General features: G+C 38.6%; 1 protein-coding gene across 2 annotated transcripts in view; it reads left to right on the top strand.

Moving 5' to 3' along the window:
* The first annotated feature begins 259 nt into the window (after positions 1–259).
* The window catches only part of HEATR5A (HEAT repeat containing 5A), a 159325-nt gene continuing 136545 nt past the window's right edge, over positions 260–23039 (top strand). For both annotated transcript variants that reach the window (XM_027870004.1, XM_027870003.1), the window contains exon 1: positions 260–353. The gene's annotated coding sequence lies outside the window, so the exon portion shown is untranslated. The remainder of the gene's footprint in view (positions 354–23039) is intronic.

The following is a 23039-nucleotide window of genomic DNA, read 5'->3' as shown; positions in this document are numbered from 1 at the left end:
GCTTCTCCCTGGGCGCCGCCGCCTGCCATCCATCTTTTGGCGATAGATCAGTCACCCCTGCCAGAGTGGGCGCTCGATGGCTCGGCGGCCGGCTAGTGAGGTCTGCGGAGCAGCCCAGCCCGGGGGCTCCCCACGGTCTCTCACACACTCTTGCTCGCGGGCTCGCGGGCTCGCGGGCTCCCGGCTTGCCCGCGCGCCACTCCTCCTCGACCACCCGGACAGCTCGCGACCCCCGCGGGCCCCGCCCCTTCCCGCGCGCCCGGCGCCTGCGCCTGCCGGTCTGTCTATCCTTCAGTTCGTTCGTTGGTCAGTCAGTCCGATCCCCGATCGGGTCCCGCTTGCTTGAGGAGCCGGTAATGTGCTGAGACAGGACGGGGCTGAGGACGGCTCTGGGCTGGGAGGGACCGGCCGAGGGGAAGCTTCCCGGGAGGGGGCGGTGTCGGGACTCGGGCTCCAGGTCCACGCCGGGCTGCTGCGGCGGCGGCTGTGGCGGCTGTGGCGGCGGCGGCTGTGGCGGTCCGGGCACTCGGACAGTGGGGTTTGGAGGGCGTCCCCTCCCACCCCTGCCCCATCCTGATCGGGCGAGAAGTCGCGTCCGGGGTGGAGGTGGGGGTGGGAGTCGGGAATGTCTGTGGCAAGGTCTGGGCGCGAGGGTGGGCGCGGCATGGGGTCCGAGTCGGGGGGGACGGGGCGGAAGAATCCCCCCCCAAGAGAGTTACGAAGCCCCCCAGGGGCCGTAGGGAAAGACGGAGGAGAGAGGAGAAGGGGGCCGGGAATGACGGTGACAACTGCTGCGAGTGCTGCCAGTGCCCGTGTGCATGGGCACAACAGGTAGGCGCTGCCCGTGGACTCTGTGCCTGCCCCGGACTCCTGCAGACAATTAGCAGGGACTGGAGGGTAGGGCAGGGCAGGGCATAGCATGGCATGGCCTCGCTCAGCCCTGCCTCTGGGTGTGCCCCCCCCCCCCGGGAACCCGCCCTGGCCGGCTGCGGGCTGCGCTCCCCGGCCGATGCCTTGCGCTTCTGGGGCCGAGCTCAGGAAAACGAACAACATCCGACTCCAGCGTATTTCATTTCTTGGTGGAGACCTTAAAAAGAACGATGAGTATTAGGGGGCTGTGGGTGCCGGGTGTACGCAAGTCATTCTCCCCCGATAAACCCATTGAATTTGCTTGGAAGAGGGGGGGTAAACTTTTCTCCGAAGTTACGAGTTTTCTCTGGAATCACCAGCCTACTCTTTTATCACAACCAACACAATTTTAAGTGGTTATTAACTGCTTTACCAACTCCAAAGTTGTATATTATAATCAGTAATTGTAATGTGGAAGAAGAGTCATAACTGAACTGTTAGATACACTGAGCTTTTGGGGGCTTTTATTACAAATTATTATATAATTTTTATAGAACATGATAGAATTATAGTAACATTTTAAAATTAGTCTTTACGTTACACTGTCTTTGAGAAAGAAATGACATCTAAACTTTGAGGATAAGAATTATATTTTAATGTGATTGGTTGATTTTTATTTTTACAAGTGTTTTTGTTGATGTCATGGTAAATCACGGCAAAGCTGGAGATGGAGCTGGAGGTTGAGTTTTTGCCCCTTACTATGTTTTATTTTATTTTTTATTGTTATGAATTTGACAAATATCAACAACATAGATAGTTCTTTATACAGAGAACAAAGAGGATTAAATAACAGTAGTTCCAACATTGTTCTGCTTGTTTTTGTTTCCTTCTAACATTGTGCACTAATTCTGTTCACTAATATGGATTTTTAAAAAATGTTCTGATGTGGTTTGGGCGGGTTTCGTCACCCCATCATTTCCATTCTCTGTTCTTCTTTTTGGAGGAAATATCATTATCACTACCTCCCCATTTCCTCCCTTAAGATCTGCCACCATATCCCAAAAACCTCAAAGCCCTTCACTGCCAACAAGTACTGTCAAGCAAAACAGATATACACATTAGCTCGATTTATGCCTGTAGTCCATCACTTCCCTGCCAAGGGATGGGAAGCATTATTCATCCTCAGTCTTCTGGAGTTGTGACTGATCATTGTGTTGATTAGAGTTCTTAAGTCTCCTTTCCAATATTGTAATTTTCCTTTAAGTTATTCTCCTGGTTGTTCTCACTTTAACTCTGCATCATAGAAGACCTCCCCAGTTTTTCTGAATTGGACCCTTTCACCATTTCTTAGAGTGCGCTAATATTCTGTTACTTTCATATAGCACAATTTGTTCAGCAATTCTCTAATTCTGTCATATGTTTTTATGCAGGTCAAATTTTGTTTCAATAACTATTACAGTGAATGTGTTTATATTACAAAAATGATCTAATCTTATTTCTTATAAGTAGATATAGAAAATATAGGCATTACTTTTGGAACTCTTTATTTAAAAAAAAACTTCTGCAAACTAATTTTTATTATAAACTTAGTGACTGCCAACTAGCAACTGTTGTAATTGGACAGAATATGGGACTTTGAAACAGGAAAATCCAGCTTGTGATATTTACTAGCCATCTGACCATGAGCAAGTCACTTAAACTTACTTGAACCTCAGGCTCAGAAATTTATCAGTTAAGGTCCTAGACATAAGTCAACAGAAATAACAAAATAACCACATGAAATATGAGATAAAATCTTACCCCAGATCCTTAGGCTTTAACAAAGGTAAATTAACAAATAAAGAAAATGTTTTTATTCTTTATCTCTTTCCAAGCCTGGCCTAAATTCCCAAAACCTTTGGTCCTGCTTTCCTACTTCTTTCCTTTTATATAGTTATAGTCAGTTTGTATACTTGTCTAGTTTTACCGATATCATTCTGCATCACCTCATTTAGAGCTTTTCGTATTTTCTTATATGCTTCTCATTTGTCCCTCTAAATTACCATCATATTCATTTTGAGGGGAGGGGTCTGGACATATGACATAATCAGGGTGGAGAATATTGCTGTGAAAGAAGAAGGAAGATAAGTCAACTTTAAGTCACATTCTGAGAGTTGTCTGACCGCTGATATGTTTGGCTGTTTGTCTACATAGCTAATATATGTTAGAGGCAAAATTCTGTTACATTGATATACCACAATTTATTCAACCGTTATCCTATTATTGGACAAATTGTTTCCAAGTTTTTACTGTTATAACTAGAGCAGCTATGAACTTTTTTTGTATAACTAGGTCCTTTTTTCCTTTTTATGATGCTTTTATTATAAAGTCCTAGACAGGGGTGGGGAACCTATGACCTTGAGGCTACATGTAACCTCTAGGTCCCGAAGTGAGGCCCTCTGACTGAATCCAAAATCCCCAGGATTTGTTCTGTGAAGTTTGGATTCAGTTAAAGAGTGGCATTTAAGGACCTAGAGGGCCTCATGTAGCCTCCAAGCAGGCCATAGGTACCCCACCCCTGTGACCTAGCATATATCACTAAATCTAGAGGCATCATCATTTATGTAACTCTTACTGCATAGTGTCACAGCACTCTCCAAATGGATCAATCAGCAACATTAAATTCATGTGATCATAGATTTAGATTGGAAGAGACCTTATATCTACTGATTGTCTTCTCCTTTTCTTCCCCTCCATTTTACAGATGAAGAAATTGAGGTCCTTAGACTCCAAAGCCAGTGCTAGTGCTGTTCCCCACTGCCTTGCCAGTACTAGATTTTATCATTTTCTTATTTTTCTATTCTAGTAGGTATAAAATGTTGTGAGATCGTAGTACTTTTATTCTGGACTAAATATGTTTCTCCTAATTTTGGTGATATCTCTAAGGTAGGGAGTATTCTGATCACTGGCTTTTCATTCAACAAATATTTTTGAGTGTTTGTCATGGATCTTGGAGATATAACAATAAAAGGTGATGAAGTCCCTGCCCTTAAAGAACCAGGTGGGGAATGATGAGGTTAAAGAGAGATCCAGGAAAAGTGCTAATAGATAAATAAAATAAGGCTTGGATGAAATGACTTGTCATTCAAATTGGGCCTCTGAATACTAGTCTAATATCTTATCCCCTGAATTAGCTTACATATTCTTTCTAAATACTGAACATTTCAAAAGAAGAAATGGGCCGCTTCAGGATTTTTATTTGCCCAAATTTATAAAAGTCAGGACTCAAAGTGACAGTTATTTCTGTATTTAAAAAAATACATTCTATCAGGAAGTGGTTTAATGATATTATTTCATAATAATGACTGAATCTGTGTAGTAATTTGTAATTGAAATATAAGGTAGTGCAATATTTCTGCATATGAAATTAGTCAGCTAACATTTATTACGTACTGTCTGTACAATCTTAACTATGCCAAGTGTTGGGGAATACAAAAAAAGATTAAAAAACCTTTCCTTCCTTCAAGGAGAGCACATTCATTCTAATGAATACAGGATATGTACAAAATAAACAGAAGGTAATCTCAGAGGGAAAGGTAACTGATAGCTAGTAAGGTGGCCCAGGAAGAGACTAGGAAAGGCCCCCTCCCGAAGGTGAGATTTAAGCTGACACTTTAAAAAAGTCAGGAAGCTAAGAGATAAGGATGAGAAGGGAGAACATTCCAGAAAGGGAGGGGGGAAGGGCAAGCAGCTATTGCAAAGCCGTGGCTTCTAATATGTGTGAGGAACAGCAAGTAGACCAGTGTAGCTGGATCATAGACTGAGTGGGGAGGAATAAAATGTGAAAAGTCAATAAAGGATGGAAGGGGCCTGCTTATGAAATCTTGAATGCCATACAGAGGAATTTATATTTGATCCTGGAGTAATAGAGACTGGAAATTATTGAAGGGAGAGGGATGAGTGACATGATTAGACTTCTGCTTTAGAAAAATTATCTTGGTAATTTGAGTAGAGGATGTATTGGAATGGGGAGACACTTGAGGCAAGGAGACCAGTTAGAAGATTATTACAGCATTTTAGGCACGAGGTTTTAGGGACCCGAACTAGAGTTGTGGCAATGTGAGAGGAGAGAGGTAGTCATATATGAAAGCTGTTGTGAATGTAGAAATAACAAGAAATTTGGCAGTGGATTTGATGAGGAGAGAATAGTGTGAGTGAAGAGTCTAGAGTGATACCAAGATTGCAGACTTGAGTAACTTGGAAGATGCCTGCAATGCTCTCCTTCCTTATCTCTAACCACTTAGTTCCCTGGCTTCCTTCAAGTCCCAGCTAAAATCTTGTTTTCTACAAGAATCCTTTCCCAACTCCTGTTAATTCTAGTGCCTCCCCTCTCTTAATTATTTCCTATTTTTCCTATAAGTAGCTTGTTTGTACATATTGTTTATTTGTTGTTTCCCCCATTTGATTGTGAACACCTTGAGGGCATGCACTGTCTTTTCTTTTTGCGTCCCTAGTGCTTATCATAGAGCTTGGCATATATATAGTAGGCACTTAATAATGTTCATTGACTGACTGACTAGTGCTCTTCGCAGTAATGGGGAAGTTCAGAATAGGGGACATTGGAGGGGGAAGATAAATTCTGTTTTAAGTATTGTGCAGTTGGAGATGCCTACAGTTCATTTAGTTTGAGATGTCCAGAAGGCAATTGATAATACTGTACACTCAGGAGAGAGCCTAGGGCTGGATATATAAATATGGGAATCATTTGCGTAAAAATGACAATTGAACTCCTGGGAGCTAATGACATCATTGAGTGAAATAATATAGGGAGGAAAGAGGAGAAGGCCTAGGACAGACTTGGTTATCCATGATTAGTGGGTGTGACAAGTATGCAGAATCAGAAAAGGAAATTGAGAAGTGGTTAAACTGGAAGAGAGCCAGGAGAGAACAGTCATGAAAACCTGAAGGAGAGAAAGGATCCAGGAGCAGATGATCACCAGTGCAAGGAGGTTAAGAAAGATGAGGATACAGAATAGGCCTTTAGATTGAGCAATTAAGAGATAATTAACAACTGTGGAGAAAGTAGTGGAACATACTTTTCTGCTGTCTATATCTAGTATGATTACTATTCTACAATCCATGTATTTAGATGAAGTTGTATTTCTAACTATGGAGATAACCACGGGAATAATTTTCTCTATCGGTCGATTTCCTTTTTATTGTTAGTTGTATGTCTGTAAACATAAATATTTTAATTTTAATTTAGATTGTAAGCTCCTTTAAAACAAATTCTGTGTCATTTGTGTCTTTTTATGGTGTGGTATAATGGAAAGAGAGTTGAACTTATGTCATTATGTTGTGGTCTAGGGGTCGTGAGAACCCTGAAATGCAAGGGTAATAGGGTATGGGTCTGCCTCAAAAGAATTCGACCACTTAAGCCTCTTTTCAGTCCAAGTAAGTTTATTATAACACCTGTTGGGGTGGGAGAGATTCCTAGTGAGTCTGGGCTATTTGTGATGCCAATACAAGCAGGCCAGATTTTAAAAATCTGAGCAATTTAAGGGGGCAAGATTGATATTTTATATAGAAAGACTGTGGGAAGATTGGCTTGTCATTAAGGTGTGACAAAGAGCCTTGGGTGGGGCCAGGTGCTGACAGTTGAAGGAGTAAAATGGCTGGGAGAGCCCCAGGGAAAGGACAGTTAAAAGGATTATTGACTGGGATGGGCAGGGTGCCTCAGGCAAATGCCAGAGGACTTTGAGATCCAGATCCCATAGACATGGGCTTTTCCTTTTAGGGGTCCATCATTAGCACCCCATCAGTAAGAGACCTGCCTCTGATGCTGTGACCATAGGCAAGTTACTGAACCTCTGGAAGTATCAGTTTCTTAATGGATATAATACCTATAGTAGTTATCTCCCAAGTTGTTTTGAAGATCAAATGAAAATGTGTATAAAGTGCTTTGCAGACCTTTTAACTGTTGCGTAAACATCAGCTACTTTATTATTTGTTGAATGAATGAAAGTTTTGATTATGGTTTGGTGTATGAAATTGACTGTTTTTGTCTTCAATTTGTAGACTAACAACTTCTGAAAAATTAAGTTGTCCAAGTCATGAATTAGCTATAAGATGTAACAAGTTACCTTTCCTTGAAACTTTTGTCTGGTAACTTCACTAAGTAACGTAATTGTAGAATTTTAGGCCTGTGATAAGTTAGTACAACCCTCTTAATTTTATAGCTTAAGAAACTGTGGACCTGAAAGGCAAAGGAAATAAGCTATGTCATATATTGAAGAAGTTGTTTTTGTTGTTCTGTCATTTCAGATTTTTGGTGACCCCATTTGGGGTTTTCTTGGCAAAGATACTGCAGTGGTTTGCCATATCCTTCTACAGCTCATTTTACAGATGAGGAAACTGAGGCAAACAAGGTTAAGTGACTTGCCTAGAGTTACACAGTGTCTGAGGCTGATTTGAACTCAGATCTTCCTGACTCCAGGCCTGGTATTCTATCCACTGTGCCACCTAGCTGCCCATTGTGGAAGTAATATTTTCTGAATATGTATCTAAACCTAAAGCTGAGAGTTTTTTGGTCTTTTGAAAATGGTAAAAATAATTGTGAGCATGAAATCCCACTTGTATTTTCGATAGGATCAGAGTAACAAATCTGAGCTCTAAATAACTATCCAGTTAAATTAAAGATTACAGGCTAGAAGCAAGTATCTCAAGTTACTTAGTATTTTTTAAAAATAGTAACAGTATAGAAATTTCTGCAGCTTGAAAACAGACATAATGTTGATATGCCAAAAAATACTATTGCAGTTAGTCTGTTGAAGACATTAGAACCTGTCATATGATACTGAGAGAAGGAAAACTTCTGAGGATAATTCCTAAATATTTAAAGCCTTGAATATGCTTACACTTCCCTGAGGTTTCAAATAAAGTGCCGTTTTTACTGAATAAAATGCTTCTTAGATGTGCTTTCTCTGTAAAACTGCTACTTCTTATTTTCCAACATCTTTACCTCTTTTTGATTCAACTTCCTAATAAGTATGACTTGAAGGACCAAGCTTCATTGGTTGATGCAGTGCAAAAGCAAATAGAAATAGGTTGAGATTTTTTGTTTCAAAGTAAAATTATAATAAAAGTTTGTGTCAGTTAATATTCCTGATCCTTCTAATGTTAAATGTGGGATTTGAACTTAGATGATCTCTAAAATCATTTCCAGCTCTAAATCCTGTGTTCTTAAATATATATATATATATATATATATATGTATATATATGTACATTAACATCCCCATACAAAGAGTTTTATTTAATCAGATTGTTGGGGAAAAGGTGTTCTTTGGAAGTGAAGTTTTCAGATAACTAAAATTTATCCTTTAAACATCTAATCTTTTTAAAAAATTAATTATTTTAATGGAAATCTATAACATGCAGCGTGTCCCAATAGCTGTTAAAACTTAAGACTTCTCTAAGACTTTTTGGACATCCTTTATTAAATATTTCTGTACCTCCTTGAGCATATTTAATAAATACTGAACATATTTTAATCTTTTCACCCATATCAATGAGATCAGATTATAGAATCATAGATTTAGAGCCAGAAGATACCTTAGAGGTCAAATTTACAGATGAGGAAACTGAGACCTAAAGAGGTAAAATGGTGGGCCCAAGGAAATCTTAAGTAGTACAGCCAGGATCCATTGTTGCATTGAATACATGGCTAAAGTAAATTTTTTTGGGCTGATCCAGGGACCTAATCATATATAACATTTTACCTGGAAGGTATATCCCAAATAGATTCCTAAAGACTAATCCTTATGTGTAGAGTGGCCCAAAAATATGATAGTGTTAAGATGTATATGGGAAATATCAAGTAAATTGATGTTTTAGGGATTAGGGAATAAAGTTGTTTTGTTTGTTTTTTTTAAAGCAACCTAGCTATTTTTAAGATAAATCTTTATTGATAACATTGGTTTTTATGCCACCTACATTTTATCCCTGAATTCTTCACACTTCCCCTTCCCAGAGAACCATCCTTATGACACCAAATTTTTAAAAAGAGGAAAAAGTAGGGGGAGCAACCCAGTTGAACTCTCCCAACATTCACCTCCAAACAACTTTAAAATAATGCCTCAGGTTGGGGCAGCTAGGTCGCGCAGTGGATAGAGCACCGGCCCTGGATTCAGGAGGACCTGAGTTCAAATCCAGCCTCAGACACATAACCTAGCTGTGTGACCCTGGGCAAGTCACTTAACCCCATTGCCTAGCTTAAAAAAAAAGAATACCAAAATATGCCTCAAGTCAAATTCTGGAGTGACAGCCAACAAAAAGTCAGGGTCCAGCCCAAGACAATTTAGGATTTAGGATACAATTTAAGATACAATTAGTAGGCAGGGTCTGTGTCACCAAGGGGTGGGAGGTGACCTGGAACACACGTACTGACACACACACACACACACACACACACACACACACACACACAGTGGCAACACTAGATGTGGGCCTTAAAGGCTGTGACAGTAGCAATGACTTCAGAAGCTCTCAGTCCAGAGATAGTAAACAGAGAGTGATTATAGGGGACTCTTTGCTGATACTAGTATGGGATCCTATTGCATTGCCCATACTCAGTTCCAGGTCTCAGTTCAGGCAGAGAGGAGCACTAGTGTGGTCAGATACAGGGAGCAGGGGCTGTGGTCACAGTTCCAAGGTGGAGAGGATCACTAACACTTGTGGCTGCAGGGGAGTAGGGACCCTTTTGAGTAAATACCAGAGTGCAGAACTGGAGAGCAGTGACAACACCTCTCCCCAATCACACCACCTTAGAAGCACCAGAAACTTGCAGACTTTCAAAACTACCTTTGAAAACAATAGTGCAGAAAAGCCTGAAGCTTGGGACAGTGCCTCAAGTGAGCACATAAAGTTCAGAGTCAAAAAATGAGCTGGAAGAATGAGCAAACAACAACAAAAAAAGAACTTGACCATAAAAGCGTACTATGGTGACAGGAAAGACCAAGATACAAACTCAGAAGACAACAGCATGATAACAGCTATGAGAAACACCAAGAAAAGTCCCAACAAGAATTCCTAGAAGAGTTAAAGAGATAAAATGGGTAAAGGAATAATTGGGAAAAAAAATGAAAATGATGCAAGAAAATTATGAAAAAAAAGAGTTTATAGCTTGGTAAAAGAAGCACCAAAAAAAGAAAAAAGGCTGAAGAAAATAGCACCTCAAAAAACAGAATTGGCCAAACAGTAAAAGAGGTACAAAAATTCACTGAAGAAAACAATGCCTTCAAAAGCAAAATAGGTCAGATGGGAAAGGAGGTATAAAAATGTGTTGAAGAAAAGAACTCTTTTAAAAACAGAATATGCCAAGTAGAAAAAGGTACAAAAGCTCACTAAAAAAGATAATCCCTTAAAAATTAGAATTGGTGCTAAGCTAATGACTAATGATTCCATGAGATATCAAGAAATAATTTTTTAAAAAGTCAAAGAATGAAAAAATAGAAGAAACTGTGAAATATCTTATCAGAAAAATAACTGACCTGGATTATAGGTGGAGGAGAGAGAATTTAAGAATTATTGGACTGCCTGAAAGCCATGATCAAAAAAAGGAGCCTAAACATCATATTTCAGGAAAATATAAAGGAAAACTACTGTGATATCTTTAAATCCAGAGGGTAAAATAGAAATGGAAAGAATCCATAGAAATAATCTTCTAAAAGAGATTCCAAAATGAAAACTCCCAGGAATGTTATAACCAAATTCCAGAGCTCCAAGATCAAGGATTGTTGCAAGCATGGAGAAAGTGTTGCAAGCAAGGCGAAAGAGGCAATTTAAATATTGTGGAACCATGGCAAGTATCACAAAAGATTTAGCAGCTTACACCTTGAAGGAGCAGAGGGCTTGGAATATGATGTTCTGGAAGGCAAAGAAGCTAAGGTTACAACTAAGAACAACTTACCCAGCAAAAATGAATATTATAATCCCTGGGGGGGGGGGGATGGACATTTACTAAAATAAAGGAATTTCTAGCATTCAGACCAGAACTGAATAGAAAATTTGACATTTCAAACACAAGATTCAAGAGAAGCATGAAAAGGTAAACATGAAAGAGAAATCAGATTCAATAAGGTTAAACTTTATTTTCCTATATGGGAAGATGAAACAAGTAACACATAAGAACTTTATCATTATTAGGGCAGTTAAAAGGAATCTGAATAGAGAGAGGGTGTGTGATTTGATCGTATTAGGATGATCTAAAAAGAAGGGGTGAAAAATTGATGCTTTGAGAGAATGGGGAAGTATGAGGAAGAGTGGGGAAAATTATCTCACATAAAAGCATAGAAGGGAAAACTTTTACTGTGTGTAGGGAAGGGAATTGGGCATGAGACAGGCAATGCTTGAACCTCACTCTCATCAGAATTTGTTCAAAGGGGAGAATACACCCACATACATACTCACACACATACACACACTCAATTGGGTGTAGAAGTCTCTCTTATCAATAGGAAAGTAGGAGGTGAGCAAGGTAATAAAAGAGAAGTTGGATTAAAGGAGGTCAGAAGCAAAGCAGACTTTTGAGGAAGAATAGGATAAAAAGAGAGAAAGATAAACAGAAAAAATAATCATAATATGAATTCATCCAAAATGGACTAGAAACCAGAATCCAGTAGTAATATTCTGTTTATAAGAGACATACTTGATGGGCAAGTCACTTAACCCCAATTGCCTTTTAAAAAAAAAATAGACATACATGAAACAGAAGGACACACAGAATTAAAGTAAGGGCCCAGGGTATGCTTCAGCTGAAGTGGGGGGAAAAAAAAGCAGGGATAGCAATCATGATCTCAGATACAGCAAAAGCAAAAATAAACCAAATTAAAAGAGATAATCAAGGAAACAACATTTTGCTAAAAGGTTCATAGACAATGAAGTAATATAAAAAAAATTTATAGCAAGTTTCTCTGATAAAGGCTTCATTTCTTAAAAATATAGGGAATTGATTGATATTAATTTTTTTTAAATTGCCATTCCCTCATTGACAAATAATCAAAGGATAGGAACAGGTAGTTGTCAGAAGAAGAAATCAAAGCTATCCATAGTTACATGAAAAAATGCTCTAAATCACTACTGATTAGAAAAATGAAAATTATAAACAACTTGTAGGTACCACCTAGCACCTATCAGAAATGACACATGCAGGAGGGAATGTGTTGCTTTGTATTTTTGGTTCTCTTAATATAAACTGGGAGAAAAAAAAATGTTAGGTCCTTGGCCTAAGTTCTTAGCTTAGAATTCAAGCAATCATTTTAAATATTTTAGGTACATATATCTCTACCTTTAGGTGCATGGCCTCTTTTAAGAAGCCTTCTTTTATGAAGGTAAGTGCTTTTTCTTCTCTAGTTAAGTTTTTTTGACTTTAGGCTTTAATTATGAGCATCCATCCTCTAAATTCATTTATGTAATAACACTGTTCAGGTATACAATGTAGTAAAATATAACACGTATTAGGCACGTAAACTGCCACTTACTAGGCTAGTTCTCTGGCATATAAAAAGTTTCAGTAAGACTTTCCTTCCTTGAAGAGTTTTGTGGGTTGAGAGTCAGAGTGATGTGGTGTGGAGTTGTTGGGAATCCTGAAATGTCAGAGTACAGGGCAGTGTCTACCTGGAATGAATTCAGGCACTCAAATCTTTTTCCAGTTGGGGCAAATTTTATTGTTACATCAATAGAAATTGCAGGCAGGGTTCCTAGGGAACCTTCAGCTTAATGGGGGTGAGACTGATGCTTATATGCAAAAGGGACAGTGAAAGGATCTGGATAGGATTAAGGAGTGGTAAGTAGTCTGGAGTGGACTAGGTGAGACCATGAAAGGAATGTTAAGTAAGCAAATTAGGTGATCTAGGTGGGCTGGGATAGACTTGGTGTCTTGGGTGTAGTTGGCAGTGATTTGGGCTGCTGAAATGTATAGGAAAATTCAGGGACTGGGTTGCTTTCAAAGACAAGGTCTTTTCCTTTTAGGGATCCAGGTTCCATCACCCCATCAAGAGGATTTAGAGTTGAATCATGGCTCTGTTACTTAATGACAATTGGCAAGTCACTCTGGGCCAAAGTTTCTTTATCTGTAAAATGAGAGGGTTGAAGGGACCTTATATGTCCATTCTGTTTCTCTATCTGTTGTCTCAAAGTAATCAAGTAGAATTCAACAGACTAATAACAGGGAAACCTATCTTTCATTTCCCACCAAAGCCTTCCTTAAGTGATGTATCAAGCAGTAACTGTGGCTCTATGCAAGTTTTCAGCTTCCTGTTTTGCAACCTGTAAGTTCACAAAGTGCTAAATCACAGATGGAAATCTTGGCTAATGACTAAATTTGTTATAAAGGCCAAAAAAACCTATAGTTACTTACTAGATCAGAACTAGTTATTGTAGGAAAGATTTGGATATGACTGGATATATTGTCATAATCTACTTATGTGTTTGAAGTGTGGGAAATATTTGGGAATATTATTTAAATTAGGAAACTGGAGACTGGAGGTCAAGAAGAGAGACGAATATGAAACTCATCTCATAGCTTTTAGGACAGCTCTGATGTGTTAATATTCATCCAGTCTTTTGTGGGTGTAGAGGTAGATTTTGTTACAAAGTCTTCCCAATACTGTTCTTTAAAAAGCAAACAAAACAACTTTGTCACATCTTTTGCTACATATCTTGTGTTTTAAGAATTGCAATTCTTTAATTTCCTTCCAAGTAGTACATTAAATCTTACTGTAAGTTTCTGAAATAACTGTATAGATTAGAAAGGTACTTTTAAAATCTAGATTCTAGATATCTAAATTCTTTTACCTAGATTCTAAGGTGTGTGTGCTGGCTTCCTTTTAGGTAGGCTTCCAAATTGAAAAAAAAAATTATCTTGTTGCTTTTATTCCAAAGGTGATTTAGCCATCAATCTCTTTCTCTTTGCCAGGTTCTAAAACTACATTGTTTAGCTAAATCTTTTGAATACTAACTAATTTACAAGTGAAAAACTTATCCCAGTTGATATGCAATGTAGGGCTGTCTTAGAAGTAGTCTCTCACTAGTCTGTTTTTTTCCGAGTGGAAAAGCCCTTGTAGCTGGCCCCCTGCAGTTCTTTTCTCTTTCCTTCAACTGTCAACAGTATTCATTCTTCTCTTATTCAACTAGTTCCCAGATTAATACTTTTAAGTGTCACTGGAACTAAAAATATCCTGAAAGTAAACCGAAAGCATTCTGTTTAAAAAAAAAAAGGTACAGATAAATATCATTTAACAGTGCTAACATTTTTACCAGGTGCTTGGGGTGGAGTGAATCATTTTGGGGCTAAGTTGTTGTTTTTTTTTTCCTCAAAAGCATTTGTATGGTTGGTTAGAGTGATGAGCTCAAACCCAAATTTTATTTATTTTTAAAAATTTATATCTTTAATTTATTTACTAACTTCCCAAAGACTTGTTATTCTAATTATTTACTCTGCTGCACAAAGGGATAAAAGGCTTTATACTACGGCTTGAGAGACTAGATATTATTTTGAGATTTCTGAGTTGTAACATGTTACCACAAAATGTTTTTGGTTATTTTAAGTCACTTTATACAGTCCACCTACTCTGGTGTAAACTAGATTCAGGGGATTAAGTAGAGATTAAGTAAACAGATTGCTAAATCATATGCTTTAAAAGTATGGGGTACCTTTGGGGCTTGAACAGTCGCTTCAAGGAATTGAGTGCCCCTTAGAGTAGAATAGGATTGCTGAGCAGCTCTGAGAACTGAACTGAGGTTAAGCCTCATAAATTTACATAGGTGAAATCATCTTGATAGAATTTCCTTCTCGGGATGTTCGACAATTTAGGATTAGAAAAAAGAGATAGCAGTTTTCATTTTTTTGTATCTAGCGTTTAGCATGGTGCTAGTCACATAATAGGTGCTAAAATAAATACTTGTTGAGTTAAATCGAAATCATAGTTATTGAGAATAAGCTAGAAGAAGAAGGGAGGAAAAAAAGATAGATTCTAGGATGGTGGCTTGTAGATCTTTGCTAAACATGCTTTCTATGTCTTCACCTAAGACATTAGTAACATAGAGTACAGGCCCAAAAACAGCCTCTCTGGTATTCACTGGAGACCTTCTGATTTGGGAAAATGGGAAAAAAGTTGAAAAATTTTAAATTATAATGAAAGAAAGCAGATTAAATGAGAATTAAAGGAGTAGAAAATAGGACATTTTGGTCAAAAATTGACTTTTGAATCAAAGTTTAGAGTCTTGAAGATAGTGTAGTTTTGTGAGATGTTGAAGACCAAAGGTATAACCCTGTAGATAAGTGGCTTATGTGGAAATTGAAAGAAGCATCATAGAGTTGAGAAGGCTGAGAAATTGTACCTTCCATGTTTTTCTTTTTTAGACTAGACCTATGATTTCATTTGTATACAGGCCTCTCAGTCAGGATTTGCCAGTGCAGATTTCCTGTAGTCTGAGAGGGGTGCCTAGGACATGAAGCAGTTAAATGACTTGCTTAGGGCCCTATTGCTAGTGTGTGTCACAGGTGGGACTTGGAGTCTTCCTGAACTTTAAGATCAGCTTTCTATCAACTAAGCCTTGTTGTCTCTCCACCTTGCACATAGTAGGTATGTAAGTATTTTTTTACTTTGAATTTTAGTTTGTGCAGAATTTTAGAGTGTTTTGTAGTTGCATTTAGCCCCAGTCTTTTCCAGGGCCAACTGCAGGTATTTGACAGTTGTAAGATTGTCATACTGTCATAGCATACTAAGAGTGTAGCATATGTCTTGGGAATCTTTCTTTTGAGGATAATATAGAGGTCATAAAAATCTTTTAGAGTTTCTCATCTTATTCCCTTCTAAGCGACCAAGCCTTCTGCTTTATCACTCACCTAGTATGTTCTGTCAGGAACTTAGAGGATGCCACCATCAGACACTGGTAACGAGTCCTGCAACAGTGTTCCCTGAAACTAATCTGAACCTATACTTAAACCAGATTTATGGATGTGAAGTAATATCACAACTATAAAAAAAGGAATACTTGTATTAACAGCTCATATAAAAAGGACTTAGCATAAGAAGTTTAAAGAAAATAGGAAAGATGCTAACTATAATCCTTAAAATGGCCAGTAAATCATTGCTGAACTGTTAAAAATGTTGAAAAGGTCAGAAATATGGTTTTATCTGGTAAATACACATCTGTGAATATTTTGTCAGCCAAATTGACTTTTTTAGTGATATCTTTTGGTTTTATGTTACCTTCATTTTCAAATCTATCCCACCCCTTCCCTACCCAAAGAATCATGCTGTATAACAAAGAATGGAAAAAGGGGGCGAGGTTGGGGAAGAGAAGCATCTTGGTAAAACTACCAACATATCAGCTGAATCACACAGTATATGCAGTGTTCTGGCTACATAATTCCTCCATCCCTGCAAAGAAAGGTGGTACATTTCTTCAGGACCAAATTTTAATGTACTGTATTAAGGGTTTCTTTGGTGTTTCCATTTAACATTGTTTTACTCATTATATATATTGTTTTTCTGGTTTTGCTTACTTCACTTGGCATCACTGTATATGCCTTACTGTGCTTTTATATATTCATCATGTCTTATGGCACAGTAATATTCCAGTCATCTACTACAATTTATTTAGTCATTCTCCAATCAATTTGGCATCTACAGTACTTTGTTTTCAGGTACCACAAAATGTACTGCTATAAATATTTTGATGTATGTTAGGCCTTTTTTCTCTTTAATCTCATCTTGGGGCCTGTGACTAACAGTGGGATCTTGAACTGTTAAATTTAGGTAAACAGATTTATTCTGAAAGAATGCTTGAACATTGAAATAAATAGAAACACTCTTTGATAGAATCATAGATGTAGCTCTGGAAGAGATTTTAGGGGCCAATCTTACCAAAAACCCCTCATTTTACAGATATCAAAACTAAAGCCCAGAGAAATTAAGTGACTTGTTCAAAGTCACATAGATAAGATGTGATGAAAGCAGGATTTGACCTCTAACTCCAAATTCATTATTTTTTCCACTGTAGCACCTGAGAAACTGGATGAAATTATCTTTTAAAGAAAAATAACATGATAAAACATGCTATTTCATCTTCAGTGTGACCCAGAAACAAAGCCTCAAAGTTTGCATAGAAAACACCAACATTCTGAAGACCAAAGAAAGTAAGCATACCAAAATCATTAGTGTTGAGTCCTTACTTTAGCAGCAGTATATTTGTTTGGACAGACTTTCTCTCAGAAAGTCAGTCAAGTTTGTTACATAGACATATGAGAAATTTATTGCAAAAAAGGAGAGGGATTAACTATTGTAGGGTAATTGGATTTTAGCTAAAAACAATATCTCAGCTCACAATGCACTTTCTGTAAAGTAGTTTTTGATCCCAAAATGGTATGATTAAGCTTAAGAAGGTACATTATTTACTATACTTGACTCCATATTACTTTTGGCTATTTCTGAATGTCAAAGCCAACCTCACAGGAGAAAGATTTGCCACTATTACAGATATGCAACGGAATGTGATACAGGCTTTGAAAGCAGTTCCAAAAATGTTTTTAGTTATAGCAGCATATTTGGAATAAGGACAGGCAATCCATAGCTTGTGATTGGGTTGTGTTCAGAGTTCTTTTGTAAAATGATTGTTTGAAATTTGGAACACCTTTTCCCCTAGAAATAATTTTACAATTGATAGATTTTGAGGATAACCCCCAAAGCATATCTATCTCATAATTGCAGAACTATAAAGGAATAGTAGTAGAATGAATTCCCTATCTGTAGATATGTGGATCTGTATGTATAGTGTATAGTGGAAGTCTTTTGTGTTTCCCTTGTTGACAATGTGGAGAAATGTGAATTGGATGATAGTACAATTAGGTGAATTTCTATCTGGTTGAAAATACTTAAAGAGCATTGATTAATGGATTGATATAAATATGGAAGGAAGGTCTCTAGTGAATACCAGAGAGGCTCTGTTTTTGGGCCTGTACTCTATGTTACTAATGTCTTAGGTGAAGACATAGAAAGCATGTTTAGCAAATTTCTGCACAACACAAAGCTCAGAGAAATAGCTAACATATTAGATAACAGTCTTAGGATTTTAAAAGATCTTGACAGGCTGTAAGGTGGGCCAAATCTAACAAACTGAAATCTAATAGGGATAAATGTAAAAAAAAAATCAATGCACAAGTATCCGGGATACTTCATTTTTAGCAAGAAAAGGACTTGGGTGTTTTATTTGAACATGAGCCTGGTATGAGTCAACAGTTTGATGTAGGTGCCAGTGTTGTTGATGTATTTTATACTATATGAATAGAAATAGAGTAACAAGGGACTTAATGGTCTCACTCTGCTCTGTGTTGGTAAGACCATGGCAGGGAATACTTTGCTTCTAGGTATCACATTTTGCTATGCCATGATGCATCCAGAGGAAAACAGGGAAGTTGTAAGTCAGTCAATATAGATTTATTAAGCATCTACTCTGTACCAAGCACAGAGAAAAGAAGCAAAAGATGCTCTGCCTTCAGAGACCTCAAAGTCTAATGGAGGGAGACAACAAACAAACAAGCAATACACAGGATAAATAGAAAATAATTAACAGAGGCAAAGCACTAGAATTAAAAGGGATTGGGTTGGGAAAGGCTTCCTGTAGAAGATGGGATTTTAGTTAGAACTTAAAGGAAGCTGGGGGCAGAGATGAGGAGGGAGAGCATTCCAGGCATGGAGGACAGCCAGAGAGAATGCCTCTGAGAGGTGGAGTATCTTGTTTGTGGAACAGCAAGGAGGCAAGTGTCACTGGATCAAAGAATATATGGCAGGGAGTAAGATGTAGGAAGACTGGAAAGGTAGGAGAGGGCTAGGTTATTAAAAATTCTTCAAAAGCCAAATAGAGAGCAACGGCCCTGAAGTCAGGAGGACCTGAGTTCAAATTTGGGCTCAGAGCAGACACTTGACACTTACTGGCTGTGTGACCCTGGGCAAGTCACTTAACCCCAATTGCCTAAAAAAAAAAAAAAAGCAAAATAGAGGATTTTTTATTTAATCCTAGAGGTGATAGAGAGCCACTGGTTATTACATTGGGGGATAACATAGTTGGACCTGTGCTTTACGAAAATTATTCTGGTGGCTAAATGGAGGATGGACTGGAGTGGGGAGAAGCTTGAAACAGGCAGATCCGCCAGGTAGATTTGAGAATCATCAGCATAGAGATGGTAATTAAACAATGTAAGCTGTTGAGATTACCATGTGAAGTCGTATAGAGGAAGAAGAGAAAAAGGTGCAGGATAGAACCCTGTTGGACTCCTGTAATTAGAAGACATGACTTAGATGGATTCAGCCAAGGAGACTGAGAACCAGAAGACAGTGGTATCCTGAAAACTTAGAGAAAGGATAAAGAGAAGAGGGTGATCAATAGGGTCAGAGGCTGCAGAGAGGTAGAAGAGAATGAGGATTGAGAAAAGACCATTGGATTTGGCAATTAGGAGATCACTAGTAACTTTGGAAAGAGCAGTTTTAGTAGAATGATGAAGTTGGAAGCTAGATTGTAAGGAGTTAAGAAGAAAAAGTGGAGGCACCTATTGTAGATTGCCTTTGTAAGGGCAGAAGAGATTTTAGGAGTACAGTTAGCGGGGATGGAAAGATCAAATGAGAGTTTTTTTGAGGGTAGGGGAAACTTGGGCATGTTTGTAGGCATTAGGGAAAGAACCAGCAGACATGGAAAAATATGAGTGGGGATGACAGAAGAGGTAGTCTGTTGGAGGAGATGGGATAAAATGGGATTGTTTAAATAAATAGAGAAATTAGCCTTGATAAGGAGTAAGGCTTCATCATGTAAGACTGGGTGAAGGAGGAAATAGTGGCAGAAGGCATCTGAGTAATAGGAAATGAGGAAGAGGGGAGAAGTAGCTCATAGTGAATGGCCTCTTTTTGTTTTTTTGTTTTTTGGTAAAATATGAGGCAAAGTTGTCAGAGGAGAGGGTGAGAGAAGGGGAAGCCGTGGGAGGTTTGAGGAGGGATGAAAAGATATGGAAGAGCTGCTGTGGAAAGTGGGATAGTGAGTTAATAAGACAACTATAGAAGGAATGCCTAGCAGCAGTGAGGGCCTTTTTGAAATTGTATAAGATAAGTTTGTAGTGGATCCAGTCAAAACAGTTGTAATTTTCTCCACCTTTGTTCAAGCAGTGCATATGTAGGAATGAAAGTGGTAGATGGTAGTAGTGATCCAAGGCTGAGGCTTGAGAGTGCACAATCAGAAATATGATAAGCAGGCCAGGAACTTGAGAGGAGAACAATGTAAAGTTGAACTAGTTCACCAAGAGAGTCAAAATGAGGAAAAAAAGAGAAAGTGGCTGGTGTAGGGGTGATGATGGCCTGGGAGAAAACTAAGGGGTTAAGAGTTTGAAGGGCATAAATGAAGAGCAGGGTTTTATAGGGGAACACAGAGGGAAAGGTAGAAAGCCAATAGATTATGGTCAAGTTAAGGAGTTTGGGAATTCTTGAACATGGAGGTGTGGTGCATTTGTAAGTGATGACAAGATCAAGAGTATAACCATCTTTGTGTGCGGCTGACATGAAGTGGAGTAGAAGGGATGTGAAGTAAGTTGAACTGAGTGGTTAGCATGTTTGAAGGAGAATCAATATGTATGTTGAAGCTCCCAAATATGAGGGTAAGAGTTGGGGAAGAGAGAAAACAACCAGGTTGTTTTCTGAATACATTGAGGAAGGAAATGGAATGTCCTGCCAGTCTGTAGACAACAGCTACCAAGATTTTGATTGGGTTGTAAGTATGAATTGTATGAATATCAAAGGAGAAGAGGTTACCAAGTAATGGAGATAAAGGGAAAAACTGGAACCAGCAATGGGAAGGATTATTCCAACTCCCCTGTCTTGACCATTGAGCCTAGAAGAATGAGTGCAGTCGGTACTGGAAAGGGTAGCCAACAAAAGGGGGCCAGGTTTCAGTAATAGTTAGAAGATCAGAGAGTAATATATTTTGGATGAAGTTCAGTTTGCTGCTTATGGAGCAGGCATTTCAGAGGTCACAGTGGAAAGGGAGAGTGGTATTTGGTTAGAACTGTGGGGTTAGGAGAATTGAGGGAGATGGGAATAAGGAACTGAGTAGTAGGGGATAGGGAATGGGGTTTGGATGATGACCTACTGGAGTTCAGGATCTCCGGAATGTATAGGGTGTGAGAATGTTCATCATTTGAAGGGGTGATATCTGGAGAATAAAATTAAGGGGTGAGAGAGGATTATATTGGGAGAAGGAGAAAGGGAGAGGTAGAATGGGATAAATTATCTCACATAAAAGAGACAAGAAAAGACTTTTACAGTGGAGGGGAAACGGGGGAATATGAAAGGGAATGAATGAATCTTATTCTCGTCAGATTTGGCTTAAGGAGGGAATAACATACATACTCAATTGGGTATGGAAATCTATCTTACCCTACAGGAAAATAGGGGGGGAAAGGGACAAGAGAGCAGGGAGATGATAGAGGGGGAGGGCACATTGGGAGAGGGGTAATCAGAAGCAAACACTTCTGAGGAGGGTCAGGGTCAAAAGAGAGAACTGAATAAATGGAGGGCGGGATAGGATGAAGGGAAATATACTTAGTTTTTCACAACATGACTATTATGGAAGTGTTTTACATGACTGCACATGTATAACCTGTATCAAATTGCTTGCCTTTTCATTGAGAATGGGTGGGTAAGGAGAAATACAGGAAATGGGGTATAGAAATCTATCTTGCCCTATAGGAAAACAGAAGGGGAAGGGGATAAGAGAATGGAGGGCAGATTAGGGGAAGGGGTATACAGAATGCATGCCATCTTGGGGTGGAGGGAGGGATGAGATGGGGAGAAAATTTGGAACTCAATCTTGTGGAAGCGAATGTTGAAAACTAAAAAAAAAAGAATATAAAAAAGAAATTAAAACTATAGTCATGTAAAAAAAGAAATTGCAAAAAAATTAAAAATTAAAAAAAGAGAGAGAATGTTCATCATTTAGTGGAAGGTGTCACTTCTTTCAGAGGAGTATGGAGATTGGACTGGAGAAAAATGGGGCACTAGATGGAAGGCACCAGATGGGAGGCCTCATTTCACTATTCCTCTTCCCTCTGAAGGTTGAAGATTAAGCAGGGAACTGTGCAGCAGGAGATAGAAGTCCTATTCCCCATTGACTTTCCTCTTCTTTCCTCAAGGAACAGGCAGTGCAGGAGATGGAAGACCTGAGGTCAAAGGGAAGGTTGCTTTTTGCATGGGAGGTTCTCCATATCCTGGTTTGGAGATGGGGCTGGCAGCAGGAGGTGGAAGTTACCTTGTACTGGCACAGACTGCTCCTCTGGCCTCTAGCAGCCTTCTCTCAGGGAACAGGCACAGCAGGAGATGGAAGATGCATGGTCCTCTTTTAAATAATTTTAGGCAAGGAATGTTTGAAGGAATTGGGTATATTTAACCTGGAAAAGAGGAGAGTTAGGTGAGAAAATACCTAAGAGGTAGCTTTGTGTATTAGAAAATTACCTGAGTTTTAATGCTGCTGTGCCAAGCAATTTTATATTGATTATATATGTAAAGTCATGCAAAACATATTTCCATATTAGACATGTTACAAAAGAAAACACAACTAAAATGAATCAATAAAAATAGAGTAAAAACAAATATGCTTCAGTCTGTATTCTGAGATCATCAGTTCTCTCTCTGGAGGCATATAGCATTTTTCATCATGAGTCCTTTGGAACTGTCTCACCAAGCTTTCTTAAAACTGGTTTTACCCTCTGTTGCTTCTCTTCTATTTTATAAGGTAGTTGCTTTTAATCTTTCTCCCATTAGATTCCATAAAGAATTTATCTTTTAAACTGGTGTTGCCCTTGCTTACTATATCTCTCCTATTGGCATATTATCTCTCCTATTGGCATATAAGTGTTTGCTGACCAAGGCACTGTCTAGGCTCTTTTGACCTTCTTGTTATGGTAGTTGATTTACATTGTTAAATTTTTGTGTGAAATTGTTGTCTATGCTCTTTCTTCCATCCATATCTCATTTTTCATCTTTAATAACTTGTTTGATCAGGTCAGACTTGAGTCGTTTTAATTGCATGCCATATATTTTTCTCATTTTAATTTTAGCTTTATACTATTTTTTTTTTAGGCAATTGGGGTTAAGTGACTTGCCCAGGGTC

The sequence above is a fragment of the Vombatus ursinus genome, unplaced genomic scaffold (assembly GCF_900497805.2).
Source record: "Vombatus ursinus unplaced genomic scaffold, bare-nosed wombat genome assembly UNPS02014794.1, whole genome shotgun sequence".
In the NCBI taxonomy this organism is placed as follows: Eukaryota; Metazoa; Chordata; class Mammalia; order Diprotodontia; family Vombatidae; genus Vombatus; species Vombatus ursinus.
The sequence above is the reverse complement of the archived record's forward strand: the minus strand, read 5'-3'. Positions and strand labels throughout refer to the sequence as shown.